The sequence below is a fragment of the Mizuhopecten yessoensis genome, unplaced genomic scaffold, assembly GCF_002113885.1.
Source record: "Mizuhopecten yessoensis strain PY_sf001 unplaced genomic scaffold, ASM211388v2 scaffold7823, whole genome shotgun sequence".
NCBI classification, from domain to species: domain Eukaryota; kingdom Metazoa; phylum Mollusca; class Bivalvia; order Pectinida; family Pectinidae; genus Mizuhopecten; species Mizuhopecten yessoensis.
In genome coordinates this window covers 120,099-125,767 of record NW_018407240.1, presented here as the reverse complement: position 1 = coordinate 125,767, position 5,669 = coordinate 120,099, and the positions used below count along the sequence as shown (strand labels likewise).

The 5,669-nt window shown below is 38.5% G+C and overlaps 1 protein-coding gene across 4 annotated transcripts in view; it reads left to right on the top strand.

The window, feature by feature from the left end:
- The first annotated feature begins 1,392 nt into the window (after positions 1–1,392).
- LOC110454387 (phosphatidylinositol 3,4,5-trisphosphate 3-phosphatase TPTE2-like) overlaps positions 1,393–5,669 on the top strand; it is a 67,661-nt gene continuing 63,384 nt past the window's right edge. For 2 of the 4 annotated variants that reach the window (XR_002463372.1, XM_021503859.1), the window contains exon 1: positions 1,394–1,593. The gene's annotated coding sequence lies outside the window, so the exon portion shown is untranslated. Of the gene's footprint in view, positions 1,598–1,814; positions 1,888–5,669 lie in introns of those variants that run through there. The other 2 variants (XM_021503860.1, XM_021503863.1) reach the window with 2 other exon arrangements.

Here is a 5,669-nt window from a genome sequence, read left to right as displayed (position 1 = left end):
GGTGTGCTACATGTATCCTCTCTCCAGCAGGTGTGCTACAGGTATTCTCTCCAGCAGGTGTGCTACAGGTATCCTCTCTCCAGTAGGTGTGCTACAGGTATCCTCTCTCCAGCAGGTGTGCTACAGGTATCCTCTCTCCAGCAGGTGTGCTACAGGTATCCNAACGTTCCATTGACGCAGTTTTCCTGTTATAATACTCACAGTTTTCCTGTTATAATACTCACAGTTTTCCTGTTATAATACTCACAGTTTTCCTGTTATGATACTCACAGTTTTGCTGTTATAATTCTCACAGTTTTCCTGGTCTAATACTCACAGTTTTCCTGTTATGATACTCACAATTTTCCTCTTATAATACTCAGAGTTTTCCTGTTATAATACTCAGAGTTTTCCTGTTATAATACTCACTGTTTTCCTGTTATAATACTCACAGTTTTCCTGTTATAATACTCACAGTATGTATGTGTAGGCACGGAGTTACTTTATAGCATTCACAGTGAATTCTGTCCGTTACTTTAGCACGATGTTTTTTGTCAAACGGAAGCTTCCTGTAAACCGAACCTATTGTATATCAGATGATTCTAGAATAACAAATGAGTGTGAGAAGAAAACATTTCAATATTACAAAAAGACAAAACCGTGAAATGATTCATGATCAAGACATATAGGCGTTATCTGATAGCCAGGGTTATTGATCTCCGAGATAACTAAGCCACGGTTATTGATCTCCGAGATAACTAAGCCAAGGTTATTGATCTCCGAAATAACTAAGCCAAGGTTATTGATCTCCGAGATAACTAAGCTAAGGTTATTGATCTCCGAGATAACTAAGCCAAGGTTATTGATCTCCGAGATAGCTACATTTGTACGGTTTTTAGAGTAATTTTACACGTTTCAGATTCCGGTAAAAACGTCACTCTCAATAATGATGATTATACACTAAATTATCATTATTGGGGTGGCATTTTTACCGAAAATTGATCTAAACCCCTAAAACATGTAAAGTTACTCAAAACACCTTAGTTTAGGTCCAAATATATACCTGTAACAAATATATACCTGTAACAAATATATACCTGTAACTAATATATACCTGTAACAAATCCTCAGGTCCCTGTGGACCAGTCTCCATAACACATTGGAAGGGAGACTACTCTGTTGCGCTTAGTGAATAAAACGATGTGACCTGATTTAAATTTGTACCTAAAACAGTATGTAAGCGGTTTATACAAAGCTCTTACCAGTAGCGTCACACGCAAATCAATGTAGACAACAATAACGATTAAAGTTAAACAATCGACCTAGTCACAATGTGTAATTTTATCTGATGTAGAATTAAATGTTGACAGGGTATTACGTTCAGAGCGAGGTGACTAGATCTCTCAGTATCGTTCCCATCGCTAGCCTGTCGAGCACGAGGAATTTGTTGTATACTCGTCTAGTGGTAATAGGACACACCTTCGCGACACGGCTATTCAGTATATAAATAGCTGACGGAGAATGACGATCGAGTGTTTTACGTATACTCGGTACTAGATCTGGATGTAAGGAGGAAGTCCCCGGGCTCCCGGGAATCCATCGGGTCGTACACAGGTAAGTACGTATACCGGGTTTTTGTATTGTAATCTGTATATAGTGTGTTGTTCTACGCGTGTACGGAGATTTGCACGAAGTCAATATTGACAAATATAAGCCTATGGAGTATATATTGATTTTGTATTGTATCTTGTTTCTTGTTGTATACGAAGCACATGTATAACACATGTGCTTGTGTATGTCACACATGTGCGTAACATATATATGGTGCTGTTTACGTGCTGTGTGTGAACTCTTAACACAGTAATGAATCAGCCAGCGTTTCGATATATGGACAGGTATTCTCATGATGTAAGGTATATGTTGTGTACAGTTATTGTATATGTGTGAACGTGTCATATATTGTAGGTAAACGGTGTGGTATACAGGTGTATATATATAACGTAAGGGAGGTTCAAGTTGCTGTTTATTCACCGTATGTATGTTGTACTTTGGCGCTGTTGAATTGCAGACACTATGCATACATTCAATGATGACATTCAAAGTATGCAATTTTGAACGAAAGTTTGACCCTGTATCCCGTGACTCGGGTTTATTAGTACGCGGTGGCCACCCGGCCGTTTTTTTAACTATTTCATCTGATAAACATGTGCGTGTGCGTGTCCAATTACAAAGCTCAGTATGTGGAGTAGACTGTGGATTTATGGTCACGAGCAAATGTTGGTTTATCAGACAATCACACACACTCACACTCCCTCCCTCAAAAGTACCTCATTCTAACTTCACACCGGGGACGGAGTTACGGGTGGTACAGAGCAAAGTAAGCTGAACATGTCTTGCCATCGTGCAGCAAAACCTTAATTTGTCTGTCCTAGCAGTTGAAGAACTCGACAGCAGGGATGTATGCAGTAGAAATAGAAGAATGTTTACTAGTGACCTATGATGTTTACTAGTGACCTATGATGTTTACTCGTGACCTAGGATGTGTACTCGTGACCTATGAAGTTTACTCGTGACCTATAATGTTTACTCGTGACCTATGATGTTTACTCGTGACCTATGATGTTTACTCGTGACCTATGATGTTTACTCGTGACCTATGATGTTTACTCGTGACCTATGATGTGTACTCGTGACCTATGAGGTATACTCGTGACCTATAATGTTTACTCGTGACCTATGATGTTTACTCGTAACCTATGATGTTTACTCGGGACCTATGATGTTTACTCGTAACCTATGATGTTTACTCGTAACCTATGATGTTTACTCGTGCCCTATGATGTTATGTATAGGGACTTTGGAACTATAAAGTTAACCAGACTCTCTGACGGGTTGTAATATAACCAGCTAACTTGTTGTAACATAAAGGGACTTTGAAGCTATACGGTTAACCAAACTCCCTGACGGGTTGTTATGTATAGGGACTTTGGAACTATAAATTTAACCAAACTCTCTGACGGGTTGTTATGTATAGGGACTTTGGAACTATAAAGTTAACCAGACTCCCTGACGGGTTGTTATGTATAGGACTTTGGAACTATAAAGTTAACCAGACTATCTGACGGTTGTTATGTATAGGGACTTTGGAACTATAAAGTTAACCAGACTCCCTGACAGGTTGTTATGTATAAGGACTTTGGAACTATACAGTTAACCAAACTTTCTGACGGGTTGTTATGTTTAGGGACTTTGAAGCTATAAATTTAACCAAACTCTCTGACGGGTTGTTATGTATAGGGACTTTTGAACTATAAAATTAACCAAACTCCCTGAAGGGTTGTTATGTCTAGGGACTGTGGAAATAAAAAGTTAACCAAACTATCAGACTAGTTGTAATATAACCAGCTAACTTGTTGTAAATTTAACCAGACTCCCTAACGGGTTGTTATCTATAGGGACTTTGGAACTATAAAGTTAGCCAGACTCTCTGACGGGTTGTTGTGTATAGGGACTTTGGAACTTTAAAGTTAACCAGACTCTCAGACGGGTTGTTATGTATAGGGACTGTGGAAGTATAAAGTTAACCAGACTATCTGACGGGTTGTTATGTATAGGGACTTTGGAACTATAAAGTTAACCAGACTCTCTGACGGGTTGTTATGTAACCAGCTAACTTGTTGTAAATTTAACCAGACTCCCTGACCTGTTGTTATTTATAGGGGCTTTGGAACTATAAAGTTAACCAGACTCCCTGACGGGTTGATGTGTATAGGGACTTTGGAACTATAAAGTTACCCAGACTCTCTGACGGGTTGTTATGTATAGGACTTTGGAACTATAAAATTAACCAGACTCTCTGGCGGGTTGTTATTTACAGGGACTTTGGAACTATAAAGTTAACCAGACTATCTTACGGGTTGTTATGTATAGGGACTTTGGAACTGACGGGTTGTTATGTATAGGGACTTTGTAACTATAAAGTTAACCAGACTCTCTGACGGGTTGTTATTAGGGACTTTGGAACTATAAAGTTAACCAGACTCCCTAACGGGTTGTTATGTATAGGGACTTTGGAACTGACGGGTTGTTATGTATAGGGACTTTGAAACTATAAAATTAACCAAACTCTCTGACGGGTAGTTATGTATAGGGACTTTGGAACTATAAAATTAACCAGACTCTCTGGCGGGTTGTTATTTACAGGGACTTTGGAACTATAAAGTTATGTATATGGACTTTGGAACTATAAAGTTAACCAGACTTTCTGACGGGTTGTTACGTATAGGGACTTTGGAACTATAAAGTTAACAAGACTCTCTGACGGGTTGTTATGTAACCAGCTAACTTGTTGTAAATTTAACCAGACTCCCTGACCTGTTGTTATTTATAGGGACTTTTGAACTATAAAGTTAACCAGACTCTCTGACGGGTTGTTATGTCTAGGGACTTTGGAACTATAAAGTTAACCAGACTTTCTGACGGGTTGTTATGTATAGGGACTCTGAAGCTATAAATTTAAACAGACTCTCTGACGGGTTGTTATGTATAGGACTTTGGAACTATAAAATTAACCAGACTCTCTGACGGGTTGTTATGTCTAGGGACTTTGGAACTATAAAGTTAACCAGACTTTCTGACGGGTTGTTACGTATAGGGACTTTGAAGCTATAAAGTTAACCAAACTCCCTGACGGGTTGTTATGTATAGGGACTTTGAAACTATAAAATTAACCAAACTCTCTGACGGGTTGGTATATGTATAGGGACTTTGGAACTATAAAGTTAACCAGACTTTCTGACGGGTTGTTATGTATAGGGACTCTGAAGCTATAAATTTAACCAGCCTCTCTGACGGGTTGTTATGTATAGGGACTGTGGAAGTATAAAGTTAACCAGACTATCTGACAGGTTGTTATGTATAGGGACTTTGGAACTATAAAATTAACCAGACTCTCTGACGGGTTGTTATGTATAGGGACTTTGGAACTATAAAATTAACCAGACTCTCTGACGGGTTGTTATTTACAGGGACTTTGGAACTATAAAGTTATGTATATGGACTTTGGAACTATAAAGTTAACCAGACTCCCTGACGGGTTGTTCTATAGGGACTTTGGAACTATAAAGTTACCCAGACTCTCTGACGGGTTGTTATGTATAGGACTTTGGAACTATAAAATTAACCAGACTCTCTGACGTGTTGTTATTTACAGGGACTTTGGAACTATAAAGTTATGTATATGGACTTTGGAACTATAAAGTTAACCAGACTCCCTGACGGGTTGTTATGTATAGGGACTTTGAAGCTATAAAGTTAACCAGACTCTCTGATGGGTTGTTATGTATATGGACTTTGAAGCTATAAAGTTAACCAAACTCCCTGACGGGTTGTTATGTATAGGGACTATGGTACTATAAAGTTAACCAAACTATCAGACTAAGTGTAATATAATCAGCTAACTTATTGTATATTTTACCAGACTCTCTGACGGGTTGTTATGTATAGGGACTTTGAAACTATAAAATTAACCAAACTCTCTGACGGGTTGGTATGTATAGGGACTTTGGAACTATAAAATTAACCAAACTCTCTGACGGGTAGTTATGTATAGGGACTTTGGAACTATAAAGTTAACCAGACTCCCTGACGGGTTGTTATGTATAGGGACTTTGGAACTATAAAGTTAACCA